General features: G+C 41.8%; 1 long non-coding RNA gene across 1 annotated transcript; it reads left to right on the top strand.

The window, feature by feature from the left end:
- Window positions 1-8,282: 8,282 nt before the first annotated feature.
- LOC123363089 lies at window positions 8,283-22,816 on the top strand. Its single transcript, XR_006576704.1, has 3 exons — window positions 8,283-8,393; window positions 11,670-11,810; window positions 22,561-22,816. It is a non-coding gene; the product is annotated as an uncharacterized LOC123363089 (long non-coding RNA).
- The last annotated feature ends 248 nt before the right edge of the window (window positions 22,817-23,064 follow it).

Below are 23,064 nucleotides of genomic sequence, written 5' to 3'. Positions count from 1 at the left end.
TACTGAGAGATAGACGAGGAAGAAGAACTAGAGAGGCGTGGCAAGAGCGTACAGAGTACATGAAGGGTGCTGGCTGGAGGTATTATTCAAGCAGAGATCAGGAACAGGCATAGTAGCTGCACGTAACTCTTTGGGGAGTGCATGTTAAGGGCTTTCCCTTCACCTTGCCCCTAGTTCTTATCATGCAGACAGAAAGCAAAAGGCCAGAAGTCGAAAGTGCAGGCAATGCAATGTTGTTGGGGTTAATCAAGCAAGCATATCCATAGCCAGCAGATCCTTTTTCCCAGTGTCCCCGTTTCCCCTTCCTTAGCAGGCATCATTATACCTGTAGTGCATGCCCTTGGTCACACCCCTTACAATTTATGGTCATGTTCCATTTTGAAGGGTCTTGGGTCTGGGGGCTTCGGTACCACCTCTATTGTATCCCATGGGAGGGGTAAGGAGTGGGGTTGTGCTTGGTCAGGGACAGGCATTTCTTTGGCCTTTTAGCGTTTCTTATCCCTTCCCCCCTAGCCCCCTCATCCCTCCTGACTGGTTGGTTGACCTTATCTCAGGAAAGGAGTTGAGGCAGGACTGTCCTTCAAGTGTACGCTCTACCCAGCTACACTTTAGCCAGGGGTGAAAGTAAAGTGGTATGGGCCGGTACATCATACTGGTAAAAAGTAGCCATCAGTAGCGGCCCATACTGCTGACTTTAAAGCACTGCCATGGCAGCGCTTTAACGTCACTGCCCCTTTTGCACCCCACATCGGCAGCCCTACCAGGTCCCTACCGACAGGGCTGCCGATGGAGGGGGGCACAAAAGGGGCAGCGATGACCCGGCAGAGCTGCCAATGAGGGGTGGGCGCAAAAGGGGCAGCAAAGTTAAAAATCTTGCATCACTTTCCCCACCTCTCCATCCCCTCCTCTTCAAGATCCCATTGAACTGTCTGATCAAAAGCCCATTAAAGTCAATGGAAATATTCTCATTAACATCAGTGGACTTTGGATCAAGCTCCCAGTTTGTTGGCTGGCTAACAAAAACTTTCAGAAAAGTATTGCTGAAAGAAATGTTCTTTGAGTATCTTCAGTACTAACTAGCTAACTGACTACGGGTCAGAGTACGTCTAACAGACGGGGGAAAGGCAAGAGAGAGAGAGAGAATGAAACAACTAGAGTGAAGGGAGAAAAAGGCAGGGAATGGATAGTGAATAACTGAGATAGAGGGTAAAAATAAAGGAATTAGTTAAGAAATGAAAGAAACAAAAAGACAGAGAAAGTAGATGTGGATATAGAGCTATGTGCAGAAAAACAGAGAGGAGAAAAAGTGAAACAAAATAATAAGCAGAAGAAACAAACGAGAAGAATAAAAATTAATGTTGGACTGTTTAAAAAGAAGAGATGGAAACAAAAGCTGAGAAAACATGACAATAGTCCTGAGAGATTCTGCAAAGAGGGATGCAATAAAGAAGGATAAGCAAACAGCTGAGAGATGAGAGCGATTAAGAAGAGCAATGGTGCAACACAGAGTAAATGAGAACCAAATATTACTGTAACAAAGATTTTAAAACATGGAGGACGGAGAAATTGTAACATGGAAATATTGTAAGGGAGTAGTTTTTTGGTTTAGTTGTTTTTGTTTGGGTTCTTTCTTTTTTGCATATACTAGAAAAGGTTCTTATTTTTCAAAAAAACAGCTGAAAATCCTAGACTGGATGTTGAGGAAATAAGGGTCAGAACTCTCATGTGTCCTTCCATACTTGCATGGCAGGATATGCCTAGTGTATGCATTTTTTACTTTCTTCCTCTCTTTTCAGTTTCCCCATGATTCGTGGCATTTCCTAGAGGTTAGAGAATTGTCAGGATGCTTATTGTGTATGGGGTGTTGTGGGTGGGTTCAGTACCTTGGAGGACAGTTCGGTCAGTTGATTAAGTCTGCTGCAGGGTTTGTCAATGTGGGGAAGGAGGGGTGTAGTTTAGATTCCAGCAGAGCAGCAAGTCAGGGTAGACACTAGCACAGATTAATGGTAGATGGAAGTTGCACCTGTGCATCCTGCACATTGCAACAGCTGAGACTCAGACCAGGAACTTCATGGTCCAAAGGCAGCAGTTCCGTCAAGTGAACCACAAGGGATTCTCCCATTGCCTGAGTCAGCAGGAGAAATGCTAAGCTTCTCTCAGCTAGAAGTCATTTTTATCACTGTTAGTTTAGTACACATTGTTGACTCCATGCTGTTCAGGAGGTGATTTTTTTCACAGACAGTATCTTATTTTTAGTGACAGTAGGCAGAGCAGTTACACAACCACACCCATGTAACGGAAGCCAGAGCACAGTGTTCTGACATAAGGAAAACAGCTCTAGATGAGGTTACAGATCTGCAGGAGTGAGACCCATACTAGATGTTGCAGCCATTAACCTCCTTTGTCTTTGTTCCAGACTAGCAGCTTGTGGCAGCAGGCAGGAGAGATAAGGCTTTAGTGAAATGCAATCCAAAGAGAGAAAATGTGCAACAAATTGCACTCTCAAAGTAATGTAATGATAGTAGCTTGTGATCTGAGATGGGTTATATTTGTTCTGCTTTATGCAGTTTTGGTGGCAAAACCTCGTTGTTTTTTTATTTTACACCTCAAGAATTTAGTATGATCCACGTAATCTCATAGCATTTCATTAACATTATTATTAGTTAATAACTAACTAGTAACTGAATTAACTGAAGTCAGAGCAAAGTCCCAGAATTCAGAGGTGCATTCATATGGGACCACCTCTGATCCCTGCTTTTTTCCTGAGCTATCCCACAAAGTTCGACTACTTAGCTCAGCTCTTAATGATTTCAACAGGTAGTAGGGAACCTCAGTGCTACTGCATCCTCTTTGATGTCTTTCATTGCAACACTGTCCTGAGGCCAGGTCTGCAGTTCCACCCCCTAGAAATCAGTGATTTCAGCTCTAGTGAGCACTGAGCAGAAACAAGAACACTAAATTGGGTTTGATGAGCTCTGTCTTTAAATACTGGAGGAGGAGGGTCCAACATAGCCAGGACTTTTTAAATAAAGTCCACGTACAGGGCTCGCCCACAACATTTTGGCACCTCAGGTGGGGAGCTCAAATGATGCCCCCATCTCCCTCGCTTGGGCCAAAACTTTGAAAGGTCTCAATTCTGCCTTCTTCCTGTTCTTCTTCTCTCATGGTACTTCTCTGCAACATACCCCAATAAAGGAGAACTAACAACTTAAAATGCCTTGTTCAAAAATTTTAAGAAACACTTAACATTCAAACGCCTGAATATCAAATGTAACTTTTCTTGTCTGCCTAGTAAACACTGGCATTTTATCTGTTTGAATAATCAAAGTGGTGCTTTCCGTGCCTTCTTGGTTGCAAAGATTTGAACTGCTTCCTGAAGGTCCACAGTCTGGGCCGGCTCATGCTCTGTTGAGATGGTTGCAAGGCCAACCAGCCTCTCCTGTGTGATTGTGGAGCGTAGATTAACTTCAGCTTGGAGAAGCTGTGTTCTCCACTGGTAACTGTTACGGGAAGTGGTAGAAGTATGCGCAGAGCAACAAAAGCATTTGGAAAGAGGGTGGTCATCTTACTTGTGCACATATTTTCCAGAACAGCCTTTGGAGTTGATCCTGCTGAAATGTATCTTGAAAGAGCTTTCAGTTCATTACCTAAATCACTCGCATCAATATTGTGCATGTCATCATGTGTCAACACTGTCTCTAGTGCCCTGCATTGCTGGTGTAGGTCTTTTTCAGGTATAGTGAGGAGTTGTGGAGTATCATAACACATGCCAAATATACTGCTGTGTTCCTTGAGCTGCATGAAATGTTCTTCAACTGACTGTATTGCACAAATCTAACACCTGGTTAAAGAATTCAACTTTGAATTGTTGTTTGGGGTCTCTTAAGGGATTATCCCGTGCCTCGTAATCAAAATGTCTTCTTCTTTGGTGACTCTTGTATTCTTGAATGGGTGGGAAAATAGCTTCAGTGTGAAGTTCCTCTGCCAACTTCTATGCCCTCTTCAGAACGTTTTGAAATCCATCATATAACCGCTAAAACTGTAGGTATGACTTTGCTTTGTCCAGTTGTTCCATTGCTCCAGATATATCAAGGTCAACACCTTGGAGTTTCTTGCTTACAACATTTATTTCAAACAGTATGTCATGCCACAACACTAAGCCACACAGAAATTTGAAGTTATGTATGTTTCTGGTGATTCCATTTCCCTTGGCCACTGTTCTCCCACGAACAGTTCCTGTGATAGCATTATCCTCCATAATGGCAAGTATGGCATCATCTATCTTCCCAGTTTGGTGTTTGATAGGTTTTATTGCCTCCACTCGACTTTCCCATCATGTGGCACTCAGTGGTTTCAGTGTCAGAGAGGATGTTCCCAGATGTTGCTTCAAAATTTGCCATTGATGAGTTGATGCAGAGAAAAATACATAGATGCTTTGAATTACATTAAAAATTTCAGCAGCCTTACTAGAAACCTTACTGATGCTGCATCACTGACCACAAAGTTCAATGAATGAGAACTGCATGGGACAAAAAAAGCTCGAGGGTTTAACTCTTGGATCTGTGTCTGCACTCCTTTGTTCTTTCCTCTCATGTTGGCACCATTATCGTAGCCCTGACCTCTCATGTCAGCTATCGTAATTCCTGTATCTTCCAGCTTTTTAAGAAGCACATTTGTCATACCAGCTCCTGTAGTATCATCTATGTCAATAAATTCTAGAACATGCTCTGACAGTCACCATTGCAGGGACTGGATACATTCATGGTGGCTAAGTCCATAAATGGCTATTAGCCAGGATGGGTAAGGAATGGTGTCCCTAGCCTCTGTTCGTCAGAGGATGGAGATGGATGGCAGGAGAGAGATCACTTGATCATTGCCTGTTAGGTTCACTCCCTCTGGGGCACCTGGCATTGGCCACTGTCGGTAGACAGATACTGGGCTAGATGGACCTTTGGTCTGACCCAGTACGGCCATTCTTATGTTCTTATGACATTTTCACTAGGTTCTGTTGTTGTTACAAAATGCACCATTAAAGTCATTTGTTCTGTATGGCTGATGTCAGCTGTGCAGTCCAGAATAACAGAGTAATATCTTGCTGACTTCAGATCCGCCACAATCTTCTGTTTGAATTTTGTTGCCAGTAACTGTATGATCTCATTTTGAATTGTTTTTCCGAGGTAGTGGTGTGTGTACATTTCTTGGGTGGTGACTCTTCTTAGATGCTCCTGGAGTACAGCATCAAACTCAGCCATCAGTGCCACAATTTTAAGGAAGTTTCCATTGTTTGGCACATACAGCTGATCTGAAGTGCCACACAGTGCTAGGTTTTGGGTAGCAAGCATTCTCACAATGGCAATGAGCCTTTTCAGAACATTTTGCCAGTAAAGAGTCTCTGATGCAATCGTCTCTTGATGTTGATCATCTATGGTGGCCTTTAACCTTAGTCTCATCTCAAGCTCTTTCCACCTATGAAATGCTCCCTGGTGATTTGCTGCCTTCTCATGGCATGCCAGATTTCTAGCCAGATTTTTCCAGTCCTTTGTTCCTGTAGAACCCAATGTGGCTGGAACATTAGACTGGAAGAGTTTGCAACAAAAGCAGTATGCAGCATTCTGGGTTTTTGAGTAGATAAGCCATGGCCTCTCCATTTTGTCTCCATTGGGGATTTCATGCCAGTAATGTGTTGGATGGAAACTTCTATTTTCATTGTCTTTGGGGAACATGAAGTTTTTCACTTGCTGTGGCCCATGCAGTATAAAGAAGTCCCTCAGGCTACTGCTCAAGTGAGTCCACAGTCCTGGATCATCTAGACTTAAGGAACTAAACTCAGCAGCAGCTGTTTCTTGTGTCTCCACCACACTCTTCTGTGATCTACACTTTTCTTCAGGAATGTACATGGTTACATCCATTTGAGATGGAGATATGGATTCTGCAGTAGCTGCCAGGTAACCTGCACTCTGACTAACTGGAAGTGGCATCTCCTCACCACTCACATCCTCACTGGGGCCGGAAGGCTCATCATGAACATTTGTGTCTATGTATCTCAGGAGAGCTCCTTCCTGCTTAGATTGAAAAGCTTCCTTTGCTTGTTTTCTTTTTCTGAATGCTGCCCCAGAAGGCGTTTTCTTCTTTCACTCATGATTGCTGTTCTGTGCAAGTTATAGTGGCTCTCAACACTCAGTTGAAGGGGACAAATAAGTAGGCCTTATTGGTAGCAGGGCCTGAGTGAGGGAAGATATCAGCATCTTAAGGGCCTAACTGGCTCCTCCTCCTCTCTCTCCCTGCAGCTCCTCCTGCTTTCTCTTATTCCCTCTAACCTTTTCTCCTGCCTGCCCGTAATGTCTCTTGTGCCCTCCTTCCTTCAGCACAGCACTCCACCAACTCTGTGCATCTAGAGCCGCCTCAGTTCGCCTCATGGTAAGGCCAGCCCTGTCCACATATCAGCAGGCAGGTAGGAACATCCATCTGTCCATCTCAATTTTCACTCAAATTGGCCATCACTATCCTGAGCTTAACAAATGAGGTTACATTTAGAGTGACCCTCACCTCATTTAAGACCCTCACCTCTGTTGTCTTTTAGTCATACAATAAGGATAACAACATTGCATTATCCCTGCATTCAAATTATGTTTTTTACTAAAGCTAATGTTAAAATTATATAATACACAGGTTAAGGAAAGAGTGTCTGTACATCTGGGTATAGTGCTTAAATTATCCAAAAGTACAAAGGTTGGTTTAAAAGTAATACAATATATATAGTACCTAATCAGCAATAACCCACATAAGATGAATAAGTTTAATGATACAATTTAGATATTAGCATCCAAGTATTCGGGTACATCATCTAGGAAAAGTAATACAGAGAGTTGGTTGTAGAAAGCAGATATAGGAAGGAGTGTGGATTGTCCCTCAGTAACTAGGCATTTAGGATAGGTTGTCCCTTAGTAGATATAATCCATCAGAGAAGTATTTCCATTACTTCTCATCAGCACTCCAGCTCCTCTTTCCTAGTATTGACAATGTCCAGTGATGTGTTCTACAGGGCCGCGGGAACTAGGGATGCTAGCCCCGTACCCAGGGTCCCTGCACTGCCAGACCCACGCCCACGGCTCTGCCTCCAGCCCCACGTGGGGTCCCAGCTGTTGCAGGATCCCTGCCTTGGGCTCCACCCCCTTTTCCCGCACGTGGGGTCCTGGCTGCTGCAGGACCCCCACCCAGGGCTCTGCCCCTGACCCCGCATGCGGGGTCCTGGCTGCTGGCCCTGCACCCGGGGCTCTGTTTCTACACCCAGCTGTGGTCCCAGCCTCAGCCCCCTTACCCCTGTCCACCTCCTGCCCTCACCTCCCGGAGCCATAGCCCAGTCTTGGCCCCAGCTCTAGGGAAAGTGGGCATGGATGGGGGTGCCAGGTAAAAAATTTGGGGACAACTGGCTTTCAGCACCCCCCACTGTAAAAATTGTTTCAGCAACTCTGATGTTCTAGGTAGATGTCCCTTGACTATCTGATGGCATCCGACACAATGAGTTGCCACATCAGCCGAGCATAGTGTTGACTGATTCCGCATTCTCGCAATATTTGAACATTGCTGGGGTCCCACACACCCAGGGCTCCGACGATCAGTACGTGAGTTTGAACCTCATAGCCTCTAGCTCTCAAGGTGTCAGCCAGAGGGGCCTATTTCTCCAACTTTCGAGATCAGGCATCACGGAAGGCCGGGGTCCTGTTTTCAAAGGGAACTTTGACACCTACCATGATGATCTTCTTCCATTCCTTGTTGCTGATGACGATGTCCAGTCACAGTTGGCTGTCTGTTTCGGGGATGGAGAAATTCACAGCAACCTTCCCCATGGGTGGCAGGATGGCTCGGACCAGGCAATCTTGGATGGTGTTGTGGTGCAGCTGTCAGGCTCTGGAATGGGGCTTGCAGCTACAGAAGACATGGGGTAGCATCTCGTTGGCATAGCCGCACTTCCTGCATCACTTATCCCAATTCCCATGGTAGACACAGTTGAGATGGGCCCTGTGGAGGACCTTCCAGTCAGCAAATTGGGTGAAGCTGCTCCCAGAGAGGAAGTGGTTGCTGGCGTCCCGCTTGCATGTCACCTCGAAGGCCTTGCCCTGGTCCAGCTTCCGTTTCAGGTTTTCCACATCCTGGGAGCGGATGGCATGCTCTGGGATCCTCTCCAGCATGGTTCTAGCTCTCGGAGTGATGATTGTGTGTTCCGTATTCTTCACCTGTGTCACCAGAACTCCCAGCTCCTGACATTCCTCGCACTGTGTCCAGTGGCAACCGATACGCTTCTCCAGTTGTCACATAGCATTGCAGGCATGAGTCCAGAGCGAAGCAAAGTCTCTCCCATCTCTTCCAAATTCATCTTCCAATGTGCTGCTCAGGTAGGTGGCAACATCTTGGTTGGACGGGGTCCTGGTGATTTGCTTCCTGATAACGTCCTGCATAGAACTCTCCACGAAGTTTCTCACCATGTGTCCGGGCACTTTTACCCTGTAAGGTGGTAAACTGAGGCAAAGGACACTGCCCAGCATACTGTGTAGTGGCTGTTTACTTATGGTTTGCATGCTTTTCAGACAGTGTTGTTTTCCCATATTAATGTTGGATTCCCTTTCCCAGGGGTGATGTTTCTTTCCCCAGATTTCTGGGAGGGTGCTCAAGTTGATTTGTTTTCTAATGTTAAGAGGAACCTGTAGATATTGAACCTGGCCCTCGTTGCTGCTGAAATCACCTAGCAGAAGGGTTACATTATCACTATCACATTAAATGGCTAAATAATACAGAAATGAATGCAGTGTGCTTCCTCTAGCAGAAGACATTATACATAAATAGAAAAGTGTGGAAGATAGAGGGCCAGATTAACAAGATTGGAAACCCTGGCCTAATGTTTATCAGAGACCCCTTTTTTGTGACCACAGTAACAAGTCATGTATGTTACTGAATAAACATGAAAAGAAAATCAAAGACAATAAATAGGTTACATACTACCTGGTTAAACATAAAAACATAAAAAATTAATAGTCAAATGAAATGCCGTGTATTCATACTGACATCTTGCAAGCTTTACATGCTGCAAAAACAGTTATGGTGGCCTCAAATGACACTTGTGAAGTAAATTTCATTCAACTGACATGATTGAAAGAGCATTAAGCTTTGTTTATACCTTAGTTGATCAAAGCCAATTTTTTACTAAGGCAAGTGTATAGAACCATTCCTCTGCTTTACAGTTGGCAATGGGTACAGTCAAATACAGTATCAGCGCAATGAAAATATTCAGAAAGATATTACTCAGCTCTTTGTCATGCAAATTTTGATTATTCCAGTAGCACTTTTATCCTGCAACTACGTGTCACAATACCTTTATAAATGCTGAAAATTGATACAATTTTGCAAAAAGCTTAGGCTCTAGATCATTCGGTGAGAATAAAGCAATGCATGAGTGCATGTTTTCATCTCCTTTTCACTTCATACTTGTTCAAGAGACGTAAGGAAGACAAACCTTATGGGTAGTTCAGCATATCATTTACTTCATCTTTTTAGTTTCAAACTTAGCTTGTTGAGGATACAATAAAAGTACTCAAATTTGAATTTCCTTATTTCTCGAAGTGTCACTTGCCATCTGGAAAATTTGCTTTACACTAGTTTGTGTTCTTCATGGAATGACTCAGCAACATCAGTTCCAAATTTTTTTGTTTGCTTCTCAGAATAGTCAAGACTCTAAGTTTGTGATAAACTTTTGCAAGTATGTCAGCAAATTAACAGCAACTGCAAGATCCAGACCTGGCTTTTGAAGCTTTATACAAGTTTTGTCAAACCTGTCTAGTATCACATTCCATAAAATATAAATACAGTTTCCAGTTGGCACATGATTGTGCTTCCCTCAGTGCTTAATTTGTAATGAAAGAAGTGTCAGGGCTCAAGCAATTAGATGCTGGGGCTCAAGCAATTTTTTTACATTCATAATTGATGCAGCAAGCCCTGAGGTGCCGGGGCTATGAACTGCCAAACTGCAAGTCCGGGAACAAATTAAGCACTGGCTTCCCTTCAAGTTTCACCATTTTCCTGAGCATTGCCCACTGTTTCTTTCAGACAATGTTGAATGCCTTCATAGTTCACTAAAGCTGTTTTACAAGATTCAGGTGACAGGACCATCACATACTGACAAGGTTTTTAGGACAAGAGGAGTTCCTTGTCCACTCTTGGAAATATTGGAAATATTGTGGCGATGCCACCAGAAAAAGTTTCTGAACAAAACTGAAAAAGTTTATGGCTTCCATGCAAAAATCAATGCTGCAAGTTCCAACTAAGTTCAAAGAATAAGCTGTGCATGGCACATATACAGCTAGTGTCCTTTAGTCCTTTGATCAGGCTTAAAGACCTTATACTTTCCGGACATGTTATTTGTGTTATTGTATGACTGACCTCTATAGTTTTCAACAGCAATGTTGTTTGGGTCCACTAAAGACTATATAGTCGTAAGAGCGACTTGCTTATGTGTCTTTCAATCAGTATAAATCCAGTGGTAGATAGACATGTAAGCAGTGTCATAAAATAACAGATCAATGTGGGTGATATCAGGAGCTGAATCTATTATGAAATAGTATCAGAGGGGTAGCCGTGTTAGTCTGGATCTGTAAAAGCAGCAGTTAGTCTATAAGGTGCCACAATACTTTGCTATTATGAAAGTAGTATTTTACCTGTTTGACTTCAGTTACAATGAATTCCAAAAGCTTAGGTCCCATTAGTTCAATGAACTCATCACAGATTATTTTTGACAAATAGGATGGATGACCTTTCTTTTGTTTCCATATCAGAGGGGTAGCCGTGTTAGTCTGGTTCTGTAGAAGCAGCAAACAATCCTGTGGCACCTTATAGACTAACAGACGTTTTGCAGCATGAGCTTTCGTGGGTGAATGCTTGCATCCGAAGAAGTGGGTATTCACCCACGAAAGCTCATGCTGCAAAACGATTGTTAGTCTATAAGGTGCCACAGGATTCTTTGTTTCCATAGTGTTTAATATGCTTCCTTAAAAATGGGTCAAATATGGTGATGGCTTCAAGAACACCTGGATAATTTCCATTCTGAGGAGAGATGTTAATGTCCTCTAAATGCTAAACCACATTCAGCGAGAAGTTTAACAACTGTCACAATATGCCTTAAAACTTCCTTCCAGTAAGCAGTTTGTGCTAGAACCGGCTATACCATCTCCCTGTCAATATAATTCTTTCATGAGAACAAGTCTTCTCCTCTGCTTTTTTATAGTCAGAAAAGCCTGGAGTTACAATGATACTAAGACTATTAGGCAATGAAGAGAGTTTGCATGTGAAACAGAATACTGCTTCTGTGGATATAGAATAGATCAACCAATGCCTCTGATAATGCTCTTCATTTGGTAGTTATTGTTTGAAAAGAAGAGGTGAGAGATACTTTTTCATACTTTTGTGTTGCCACTCGGAAGCTATAAATTTCCCATTTGTGCAGGCCTTTCTCAAACAGGGGGTGTGAAATCCCTCCATTATCAAAAAAAGGTCATTTAGCTGGAGATAGTTCAGCATTAACAGCAAAATTATCCTCTTTCTCACTACTATTCTCTCCAGACAGACAGATGGTAGGAAAAGTGGATTGTCTCTTTCATTGTCACTTTTGTCCTGGATTTCAGGAATGCTTGCTGTTTATTCTGCCCTCTCCTGAGGGAACAAGTTCACATCCACATCTTCACTTTGATTATCATTTCTGAAAAGGACAGTCCAACATCTTTGGAAGATAATTCTGAAGGAGTACTGGAGTAACTGGAGAAATAGTAAGTTTGGATAACTTCATTACAATTTTCTCACTTTCTAATTTAACTTCCCTTTTTGCACTTTTGCTTGGAAATTATCGACTGGCCATCTCACTGAGGTAAGATTAAAAAATACTAAAGAAGTACTCTGCAGTGTTGCCATTAGCAGCTGACATCCCGTGATTAGTGCCACCAATTCACAAGCCTGTTGCCAGCAGCTGAAAGCCTGGAAAAAAATAAACTTTAACTGTGAAAGCTTAAGAAACTTGGACAAAATCAGTGTCAGTAGGGGACATAAATATTTTTTTGTTCTTTTTAGCATTACCATGAATATGATCAAAATCTTCCAGTGTATATGTCAAGTATTGGAGGCTCCTCAGGAAATCAGAGGCCTAGGGCTGCAGACTCCTCAGCCGTCTCCCCACCCCCATCCCTTAATTCAGCACTAAGTGCAAAGTTTTTCTATCATTTCCAGAAGTTAAAGAAGCAAGAAGGCCAGCACCAGTAGCAATATCCCAAACCAACACACAAGATGCCAGCTTCCAAAGGAAATTGACACTATAACTCACAAGCAGGAGGTCAGAATTAGGTACCCCATTCCAGCTTCTTGAGGTTATATTCTTGTAACTACAGAGATTGTCTACCCCACCAGACCCTTTATCTGAGTTTTAACACTCTAGATAGACATAGGCTCAGATTGGAGGGCCCAACTAATTTCTTCTTCTTATATTTATAAGAATATAAGCTCAACAGTCTGGTATGAATGTCACGGGGAAAAACCCCTCTGCTTCACCCAACTAAAATTAGGAAGAGGCTAGAAGCTAGCACTGTACCAACTGCTTCACTCACCATATAGTTCAAGAAAGGGACAAGATGATGATAACAAAAAAAACTTTGGTCCTTTATAAATGTATCTGTATTAACTACCATATATACTCATTCATAAGCCGAATATTTTTGGTAAAAATGTGACGCAGCAAAGAGCGGGGAGTGGCTTATAAATGGGTCTACACCAAAATCTGATTATTTTAAACTCTATGGAATCATTGAATTGAATATCTAATACATTGTCATTTTGTTTACCTGGAGCGCCACTTCCTGCAGCTCCCATTGGCTGGGAACGGCGAACTGCGGCCACAGGGAGCTGAGGGGTTCCATGCCTGCAGACGCTCCAAGTAAACAAAATGTCCCAACCTGCCAGCGGCTTACCCTGATGTCCAGGAGCCAAAGTTTGCCAACCCCTGAAATATAGGGTTGGCTTATGAAAGGGTCATACAGTTTTTGCTATTGTTACCTAACCATCTTGGGGGGTTGGCTTATACATGAATGGGCTAATGAGCGAGTAATATCCTAATACCCAGTGACTCTAATACAAATAAGTTTATGAAGTGTATGCATACATAGATGAGGAGAATAAACCAGGGTAGGGGCACATTAAAAGAGATAAATGGATAAGGAAGTATCTGAGCTCAATCTTCAGCAGTGCTTAGTTTACACTAGATGCAACTGAGGACAGAGGCAGTGAGAGAGGAAGGCAGCTGTAAACCATCTTATTCCCTCCCACCCCCATCCTGGGCAAGCTGGGTGCCACTGCAGTCCATGATCTAAGTTAGAGCAGCTTAAGGGCTGCTCTAAGTCACACCACCTGTGGCAGCTGAGAATCTGATGGAGCGCATTACACTTTACCTCAAACCCTCTAGTTCCAGCTATGACCTGCCTGGCCTCCTTCTCACCACTTACAGCCCTATGTTTAAAAAAAGATATGTTTCTTTAAAAAGTCCCAGCCTCTCACATCCGGAGTCTGGGATCTAAACAAAGTGACCAAACAGAAGTTTGGCTTTATTTCTGTGTTCACCTGAACTTCTGGACTTTCCTTGAAGGTCTTCTCTTTCCAAATATTCACCTTAACCTGCAAGGTCCATTCGGCTGAGTAACAGAGTTCCTGTTAAAAAACAACATGGGACTGTGAATGTTCTGAAATGTTTGACAAACCTTTTTCCCTGCAGTTTTTTTGCATTTTCATACAATATCTGCATATATAGGTTCTGGGCAGAACTGGAACTGGATAAACTGAAATTCTGTTAGATATTATGGATATTGGTGGTTCACTATTCTGTATCAACAACTTAGTCAGGCCTATCATAGTCACTACACCAAACACACTGTTGTCATGATATATATGCAAAAGCTGTTATATAGTATATCATAGGAAAACTAACAACTAAGTGATCATTAATATTTTTGTGTGATGTGTGTGTGGGGTGTGTACAAAGAGTTTTGGATATGTGCTAGAATTATGTTATTAAAATGTGTTTGGCAAGCAATACTGTAAGCACAGTCTGCCTGAGATAAAGGTATGTGTATCTGCTTTTCTGACCAGCCTTGTCTTCAAGCAGAGACCTTGAAGGTACATTTACATAAAAGGAAAACAAAGCCATCAAACTAGCAAGTGGAGGAGATAGCCTCTTAACTATAAAGACAATGGGGCCTGAACCTCAAATGATAAATAATTGAATCAACTGATTGTATACAATGTTACTGTATTGTAAAAGTGTATTGAGTAAGGTTTTTTATGACACACTGGTGATTAATATAATTGTGAAATGTATACTTTAACACAGTATGAGGAATTATGAATACTTACTTAAAATCTGTGACCAAACATAGGAAAAAACAGATGTTCTCCCAGACAGGAGGGAAGGTGGCTACCTACCTTTCTCCAAGATAAATTAAGCATTATTGAATCAAAATAATGGATGCCTCATTTCCATATGAATCAGTAGGGGGGTGGTAAGTCAACAAGAAGGGAAGAACAGAAAGAAGCCATCCTGACTCTTGAAGCAGGGTCAATGAACTTTGGGAAGACAACAGTGTCTACACCCTAACAGGAGAGAGAACCTTGGTCAGGGCATATGTTTCAAAGAATACATTTCAAAGGTTTATTGAACTATGAAAAGAAAGGGGAGAGAACACCATAGTTATCCACCATGTGGAGTCTTCAAGGAAATGTTTTCCCATTGACTTCAGGTCCTTCAGCAGACTTCTGAGATTGTGTTTGTCCTAACAATTTCTTTCCTGAGTAAATCCAAATACAGTGTGGTTGCAGTACATGTGTGAAAGAGACTTACACATCTTCAGTAAAGATGCTGTCAGTGACCCACTGGGGAAGGATATAACATATTCTCCATGTTTGTTCCTGCTTGTGAGAATTCTGCTCTGATTCTTAAAAAATGAAATATTTGGCTTCATTTCTCCTTTACTGGATAATATGCCAAGATTAACTGATGTGAGGCTGACACTCTTTAAAAGTAAATTAGCACAAGTGCACTGCTTAATCTTGCTCATCTTGAAGAGGCAACTTTATGAAAAATCATAACTCTGAAAAAGGGCCCAAGCTGTTAATCACAGTGTCAATGTGAAAAATGCTCTCTGCTATGCACTTGGTCAACTGGCTAAAGCAAACTAAGACAAAGTACAAGAACCTCTTGTTGAGCCTTAATCTGTGGAATAAACAAACTATTTAATGAAGAGTAATTGTGTGCAACAAAAAACTGAGTAGAACACACAGAGAAATAAGACAAAAAAGGCAGATGTTTGTCCTGACCTGTGCTCACTAGAATTTGATTGACATTTTGTTTGGCTTTCTCCAGCTGTTTTGGAGTGCTATGTGGGAAGTTGAACCTTTCCCAAAAATTGAGAGGCCACCTGCAACTTCAACCCCTCCCTCCTTCCATAAGTTTAATACTACCATGGGAATTTCCATTATGTGACCACTGGTATTTCTGATCCCTACCTTTGAATTCGGAGAACTATTTTAAAAGGGATTATGGATTGTCTCATCCACTAACTCACTTAAAAGAGGTTGCTGCATTATTTCACACACGTGTTTACAGTCAGTACATATTCCCTATGGCTCCCTCTAACTGTTCAGTAACTTGCTAACTTGTTTTGGATATTGGTGGCACAGGAATCTACTAAGTATCACATTGTGTTGGGTAATTGTGAATAAGTATGGCCTAAAGAGATGGTAATAAACACTTGGAGGCTGCTGTCTAGTTCAGCCATTCCTAAATATGGTAATTCAAGGGTAATTGGATACAAAATTGCCTAATCAATAGTTTGATACACATACTTTCTTGATATGCTATTATATGAATCTCTTAGTTTTGTATAAATTTATATTTTCATGGTTTCCAAGTGATCAGATAATTTAGACTCCAGGAGAGAACTATTTCCTTGTTGGGAGATTAGTTAGTTGCCACAGATACTGTATGCTATTCTAATTTATTTACACATTCCTGAACAGAGATATTAAATGGCAAAGCAAAGTGCAGTTTATAGTTCACAGACGAAGCACAATGGTTTCAGAACGGCAGTTGATGGTTCTGTTCTCATCTCCATCTATACTAAGTTCAAATTCTTAGTTATGATATTTTTGACATCTACTTCTAAAACACAAAATATGTAGCAAATGCTTTTAGTCCTAAGCCACTTTTTCCCATCACATGGACTTCTTTTATCTACAGGCTTGTCTATACTTGACATACTACAGCACTGCAGTGTAGACACTACCTACTCTGACAGAAGGGGTTTCCCCATCGCTGTAGGTAATCCACCTCCTCTAGAAGCAGGTTGACAGAAGAATTCTTTTGTTGCTCTAGTGCTGTCTATACCAGGGCTTAGGGTCAGCTAAACTAGGGGACTGGACTTGATGACCTATTGAGGTCCCTTCCAGTCATTCATTTCTCTGAGTCTGTGAGTCTGTGTTGCCCAGGGGTATGTATTTTTCACAACCCTGAGTGACATAGCTGGGTCAACCTAACTTTTTAGTGTAGGCCAGGCCTAGGAGTGGAATTCATCCCTATGCAAATGGCCAGCGCACAACCTATGCTCCTCTTAAGTTCCACTTAGGCTCCCATCATTGTACTGGTCCCTCGCACAGAAGTGATTTTCACCCCAAATGAGCGAGCAACCTTTGCTTGTTGGTTCCTTGTATGGCTGCTTATGACAGCTGTTATTGTACTTATTTAAATAAAGTTAATAGTTCAATAAGCATCATAGGATAAGAGGGGAGGTCCTCTCATGGATCAGTAATTGGTTAAAAGATAGGGAATAAATGGTCAGTTTTCAAAATGGAGAGGAAAAAATAGTGAGGTTCTCCAAGGATATGTACTGGGACCTCTCCTGTTCAACGTATTTGTAAATGATCTTGAAAAGGGGCTGAACAGTCAGGTGGCAAAATTTGCAGATGATAGGAATTACTTAAGATAGTTATGTCCAAAGCTGACTGCAGAGTTACAAAGTGATCTCACTAAAAGGTGATTGGGCAACAAAATGGCAAATGAAATTCAGTGTTGATAAATTCAAAGTAATGCACATTGCAAAATATAATCCCAACAATACATACAAAATTATGGGGTCTAAGTTAGTTATCACCAGGGCTGGCTCCAGGTTTTTTGCCGCCCTAAGTGGTGAAGAAAAAAAAAAAGCCAATCGACGGCAGTTCGGCGGCAGCTCAGTCGTGCCGCACCATTCTTCGGCGGCAGTTCGGCGGGTCCTTCACTCCTGCCGAAGACCTGGACCTGCCACCCCAATAGTGGACGAAGTGCCGCCCCTTTGTATTGGCTACCCCAAGCACCTGCTTCCTTAGTTGGTGCCTGGAGCTGGCCCTGGTTATCATTCAAGAAAGATTTTGGCGTCATCATGGATAGTTCTCTGAAAATATCTGCTCAGTGTGCAGCAGCAGTCAAAAAAGCTAACAGAAGGTTAGGAACGATTAGGAAAGGGATTGCAAAATAATGCATATCGGAAAACATAATCCCAACTGTAAATACAAAATGATGGGGTATAAATTAGCTGTTACCACTCAAGAAAGAGATCTTGGAGTCATTGTGGATAGTTCTCTGAAAACATCCACTCAATGTGCAGCGGCAGTCAAAAAACCAAACAGAATGTTGGGAATCATTAAGAAAGGGATTGATAAAACAGAAAATATCATATTGCCTCTATATTAATCTATGGCATGCCCACATCTTGAATACTGCATGCAGATGTGGTCGTCCCATATCAAAATAGATATATTGGAATTGGAAAATGTACAGAAAAGGGCAGCAAAAATGATTAGGGGTACGAGGAAAGATTAATAAAACTGGGACTTTTCAGCTTGGAAAAGAGACGACTAAGGGGGGGATATGATAGAGGTCTATAAAATCATAACGGCTGTGGAGAAAGTAAATGAAGTGTTATTTACTCCTTCTCATGACACAAGAACTAGGGGTAACCAAATGAAATTAATAAGCAGCAGGTTTAAAACAAAGAAGAGGAAGCATTTCTTCACACAATGCACAGTCAACCTGCGGAACTCTTTGCCAGAGGATGTTATGAAGGCCAAAACTATAACAGGGTTCGAAAAAGAAGTAGATAAGTTCATGGATGATAGGTCTATCATCAATGGCTATTAGCCAGGGTGGACAGGGATGCAAATCTATGCTTTGAAGTTTGCCAGAAACTGGGAATGGGCGACAGGGGATGACTCACTTGATGGTTACCTGTTCTGTTCATTCCCTCTGAAGCACCTGGTATTGGCCACTGTTGGAAGACTGGATACTGGGCTAGATGGACCATTGGTCTGACCCAGTATGGCTGTTCTTATGTTCTTAATAGCTTTTGTAATTTTGCCACAATCTCAATTAGTCATTTTATATCTATCAGTGCTGAAATAAATCTCTGATAGAATAAAATTACTTGCACTGTGGGTGGTTTACATACATCCTGAGCTCTCAGATACATAGAGCAAGCATTGTCTATTGCTTACTGAATATTTACTTCATACAACTCAGTGCATCCTATGGTTCTTTCCCATAACCCATATCCTTAGCTATTCTTTTAGCATGCAGAAAGAAGATCTTTATAAATAACTCACTCCCCTATAAGAATACACCCTCAAGCATATTCTTTTACTGTATTTACTAACAGCTTTTCCATGTTATTTTTTATTATTTATCTTGAGATTAAAATAACTTTATTGTGCCATGTTCAATATTCTGCAGTAAAATAAGTATAGCAGGTCTGCTTTCACCAGCTGCCATTCACAAATTGCCTGGAAGGGGGAAAGCAAGGGAGATAGTAACGTGATCCAACAAGTCATTACATTCTATGATTCATGTATCTGACCTAATCGGGTCCTTTATAAAGTTTTGCATTTAATGACACTACTTCCAGGAAAGAAACAACCCAGAAGTTTGTACCTGTCACCTAGAAGATAGGTGGCACAGGCAGATTTCTTAGCATACTTTTTCCTTTTAATGCCTCTTTGTTCAAAGGTTCCCACTCCAAAGACCTCCTTTGTGAAATATTTCCAAGTGATATGTATTCAAAGTGGAGCCTGTGTATAAATAGTATTTCCATGATCCTCATGACCTGATGTTTGCACAACCCTGTACAGAAAAGGACTGAAATAATGGCCCTTCCTACTGTAGTGGCTGTGCATTTGTCTGACTGAATGCACCCCTGTGTTCTCACCCTACACACTATTGTAATAATCTTTGTATAATGTATGCCCTGTGAGGTATCACTTGAAAACTCATAACTTGCTGATCAGTAACGTCATGGTAAAACATGTATAGAAGCATTATGTGTGACACTATAAACTTTTCCCTATGAGATGCTAAAAGTGCATGTTCAAAACTCACGTAGCACCAAACTGGGCAAATAGGCCTGTATTGAACAAATTAATGTGTGTTTGCCTTAATTTGCATGTAAGCAGTAAACAGAGTCCTACGGTGGAAAGGGAGGAAATAAAAGGAAACCTCCATGCAAGTATACACAAGTGGGAAAAAAAACCCAGCAGGGAACATCCTTCCACACAGAGTCTGTCTCCTGGTTCTGAGCTAGAAATGCTTTTCAAGAGAGGGACTGAAACTATAAAAAGGAAGGGCAAACACCCCAAGAGACACCCTCCCCCCCAGTCTGTTTTACTCTTTGCATCTCAGATAACAAAAGAACCAGCTGTTGCACTCTGTGGGAGCAGTCAACATGAGCGTTTGATCAGTAATGCTATTGGGAACACGTGGTTAAGAGCTTTACCTTGAATTAAGTTTAATCTGTGAAGTTGAGCATTAGAAAGTGTTTTATCTTTATTTTTCTTGTAACCGTGTCTGACTGTATGGGGCCTATGCTTATTTTCACTTAAAATCTATCTCTTTGTAATTAATAATTTTGTTTTTTTTAATCAGTGTGTTTAACTTTAAATGTCTGGGTAACTCCATTTAGAGTGATAAGTTGTTGTATATTATTTCCCTTAAAGGAATATGGACTTAATATAGTTGAACTGTCCAGGACAGGACTGGGCAGTACAAGACATACATTTCTGGGGGAAAATCTGGGACTGGGAGTGTGATGATGTCATCGTGCAGCATAATCAAAGATGGTGAGAGCCAGGGTGTGACTGGCAGTCTGAAGTTACATAAACACATCTGGGAGTGACCTGTATGCTGGCAAGCTATTTGTGAGTGGGCCAGGTTGAGAGCTAAAACAGTAAGGCATTATTAGGCACCCTGGTACCAGGCCTAATACCTAGGTACCAGGCCTAATACCTAGGCACCAGTATTGAACTGGTCTGTATTGCACCCTGGTATGTCATACTTCGTAAATGTTACACTCTTTTCACACATCTCATGCCTTGGTCCTGAGCAGAGGTCAGTGCCAATGGTGGTGTTACTGTCAAAAATCAGAGATCTACCTATTTTTTCTTGTATAAATCCAATACCAAATTAGAACAAAGGAGACATGTTATTAGAAGTCTTGGTTCTCTCCCTTTTTTGGAGCCTAGTTGCTTCAGTGTTTGTCAAATCAGACTATTATGGAAGAGCTTGTGATGTTGCAAATAATGGACTGTTGCATCATTGAACCAATCAGTAAAGGAAAAGTAATTATAAATAGAAAATCTGCTACTCACACATGAATATCTTGGCAATCAGTACTGGTTAGCAAGGAATATAAAGCAGTGCACATGATGGTAGAGCTGTGAAAAAAATGCACATTGTTTTTTATGGAATTGTGTGCAGCAATATTTGACATTTCACACAATTTTGTACCCCCCAAAATGTCATTGTATATGACTTTTGTTTGTGCAAAATTGTAATTTTTCACATGGAAAATAGCAGAATTCACATTTTCACATGCTTTCAACCTGAAATCTGCCTTAATTCATGAGTACACCCATTCTTGTCAGAGAATGTGTTCATTTTCATAAATAAATTGACTCATTTCACACTATAACAACACATTTTCATTGGAAAATGGGCCTGTTTCCATTTACGTATCCATGTACCTAAACAATTTTCTTTTGTGGAGATGTTCCTGGTGACCAAGTGTACTAGGCTTTCACTGCCTTGTAGCAGAAACTCTTGCTGCCTTGGTACACTCTGCCCAGGGAAACAACTTTTTAGGAAGAGAAGGACAGCATGATTTGGACTTCCAAAGTTGTTTAGAAAGGCGTCTCTGGGCCAACCACTAATGGAACCAGCAAGTATTGGTCCTCCAGCAACTATAAGGGCTGGAAGCAGGCAACAGCCAATCAGAGCCCAGCAGGCCAAATAAAAAATGCTGGTTGCTTCTATCAGATGGCAGTTCCTGGCTGAAGCCAGGGGAGGGAAGAATGAAGGGTGTATAGCTGAATGGATGGATCTTCCTTTTACTACAAGCCCAAGATGCCAGGCTGACTACCACTTTGTGATTGGATCACAGAGAGATCTTTTTGATTTTGTGTGTGTGTGTGTGTATGTATGTGTGTGTGTTAGAGACTGGACTATTGAAACTAGATGAGCTCACTACATCAGATACCCCCTGGCTCAAGTATGCCAATGACAACTGGTACCAGAAGTGCGATTGACCAAACCCCTCTCATTACAAGGGGACAATGGAAGACTTATTCAGACTTTTGACACAACAGCAGGCCCATGCTGAAGCCCAGCATCTGCTACTGGAGGGGCAAAAAGTGACCCAGTGAACTGCCCAAAGACAACAGACTGTACTCCTGGATATGCTTTAGCTCCAGCAAAAATACCAGCAGCAAGAGGGTCAGTTTTAGGAGTGACCGCTTCAGTGGGTGGCCAAGCCAGATATGTTTGGAACAACAATACTCGGTCCTGGCCTGTTCCTTGCCAAGCTGAGGCTGGATGATGATCTGGAGGCCTACTTGGTCACTTTCAAGTGGGTAGCTGTGACTGCCTAATGGACTAAGGGGACCTGGGCTACACAACTTGCACCTTTCCTGTCCAAAGAAGCTGAGATTGCCTACCAGGCCCTAGACAATAAAAGAGTTAAAGATTTTGATGCCATAAAAGTAGCTACCATTGACCTGCTGGGCATGTCCCCTGAGACGTATCACCCCCCATTCTGGTCTGAACTGGGATAGCTCAGTGGTTTGAGCATTGGCCTGCTAAACCCAGGGTTATAAACTCAATCCTTGAGGGGGCCACGTAGGGATCTGGGGCAAAAAAAAAATCAGTACTTGGTCCTGCTAGTGAAGGCAGGGGGCTGGACTCAATGACCTTTCAGGGTCCTTTCCAGTTCTAGGAGATAGATATATCTCCAGTTATTAAATACTGTCTTTTAGAAGTCCAGTTCTGCCTAATAATGGGCCATGCCCCCTTAAAATGGATGCAGCAGTGAAGGACACCAATTCCACATCATAAGGTGGTACTTAGCACCGCTGTTCTCTACTTTCCAAGTACAATACCAGTATGGTGATGCATATTTCTTTTCCCAGGCAGGAGGAGATGTGAGAATGGGCCATGACAGATTCAGAGACTATGGCGAAGATGTTTGAGATTCTTAAATCCTCCTTTCAAGAAAGCTACATACATCTTTGAAAAAAGAACATATTTTAATGCCTTGTCCCGCCCTGCTAACTCTTTAATAAAGTTTACTAAGACATTATCTCAAATAATGACAAGGCTTTACTCTACCTTTCAAGTTACAATAAAGGTGGTATTGATTTAATATTTTTTTATTTTTAACAAACAATAAGCCCACTTGGAGTACCATAAAATGCCATGTTGTTCCTTCAGAAAGTGCTACCATGTTATGTTAGTAGCTTTGGTTTTTATTTAATTTTGTGATTAAAGTTTTTATTGATTTCCCTGCAGGTTAAAATACATCAATATCTTTGGTTTCAACAGAACACTCAGTAACAAGGAACTGTAAAAGGACTGAACACAGAAGCAGGTGCTTTATTTAAAATGTATGAAACCTCCATTGTGAAACCCCTGAG

Source organism: Mauremys mutica, chromosome 2, assembly GCF_020497125.1.
Source record: "Mauremys mutica isolate MM-2020 ecotype Southern chromosome 2, ASM2049712v1, whole genome shotgun sequence".
NCBI lineage: Eukaryota > Metazoa > Chordata > Testudines > Geoemydidae > Mauremys > Mauremys mutica.
This window is presented reverse-complemented; position numbering and strand designations above follow the sequence as displayed.